The following is a 1,392-nucleotide window of genomic DNA, read 5'->3' as shown; positions in this document are numbered from 1 at the left end:
TCTTTCAGTGATTTTTCTGTAACGAGCTGAGCTTTTGAATAGGGAGCGGGAAAGGGAAAATACTAACCTTCAGCCAAACTTTCAGAGAAGTGACACTTGGCTTAATTGCTTAATTGCTGTTATTGACTATCTTGTTAAACAATGATCAAATGCTTGTTTACCTTTCAAAGCTTGCCTGAAGCTTTCCATCCAGCCTGATTAGTCCCAAGCTCGTTCTTTACAAAGCCCTTAAATGCCTATTGATTAACTTCCAAAGGAAAAAAAAAACTTTAAAAATAACTTCAAAAGAAATACCCACCGGGCAATGTCCAAACATGTTCAAGTAGATCGGAGCCTAATCTGACAGTTGCTTTCATCCAGCATTTCAAGCACGTCGGCTGTCAATCTTGATTCATTCTTTGGCTTGGTTGTTTGGTTTTGTGGCTCAACCACGTTGTGTGAACTCTGCCATTCGGGCTAGTTTATAGCCCAGTTTATTGCACTGCCACACCAGCTTAAGTGTGTTCTGTCAATGCAGCCACTGAGTCTCTTTAAAATACATTTTAAACTGTAAAATACCGACTGCATTTTCTTCCTTGCATTTATCCTTGCTATCAGAATAAGAGCATACAAACTGTACTCAAGTTACCACCATTTGACATTATAATGCTGTTGAAAAAAAGGGACTTAGGATCAGTCCTCGCACTTATGACCATTGCAGCACTTCTGTGGTCACACGATCATGTTTCCGGTGCTTGGCACCCCGTGGCAGATTTATAACGGTTGCAGCATTCTGTAGACATATGATCACCATCTGCCACTTCTAGTTGGCTTCCCAGATTTAAAAAAAAAAAAAGGACTAGGGGTGACATGATAGCAGTGCTCCAGTATCTCAGGGGCTGCCACAAAGAAGAGGGAGTCAAGCTATTCTCCAAAGCACCTGAAGGCAGAAGAAGAAGCAACGGATGGAAACTAACAAAAGAGAGATGCAACCTAGAACTAAGGAGAAATTTCCTGACAGTGAGAACAATTAACCAGTGGAACAACCTGCCTCCAGAAGCAGTGAATGCTCCAACACTGGAGATTTTTAAGAAGAGACTGGACAGCCATTTGTCTGAAATGGTGTAGGGTCTCCTGCTTGAATAGGGGGTTGGACTAGTCTCTCCCAGCTGTGCTGCAACCGTTATAACTCTGCCACGGAGTGCTAAGCGCTGGAAACATGATCGTGTGACCACAGAAATGCTGCAATCGTCATAAGTGCAAGGACTGATCCTAAGTCCCTTTTTTTCAACAGCATTATAATGTCAAATGGTGGTAACTTGAGGACTGCTTGTATGCTCTTATTCTGATAGCAAGGATAAGTGCAAGGAAGAAAATGCAGCCGGTATTTTACGGTTTAAAATCTATTTATCG

Source organism: Protobothrops mucrosquamatus, unplaced genomic scaffold (assembly GCF_001527695.2).
Source record: "Protobothrops mucrosquamatus isolate PMUCROS unplaced genomic scaffold, P.Mucros_1.0 scaffold2428, whole genome shotgun sequence".
Taxonomy (NCBI): Eukaryota; Metazoa; Chordata; class Lepidosauria; order Squamata; family Viperidae; genus Protobothrops; species Protobothrops mucrosquamatus.
Note: the sequence above shows the minus strand (reverse complement) of the source record.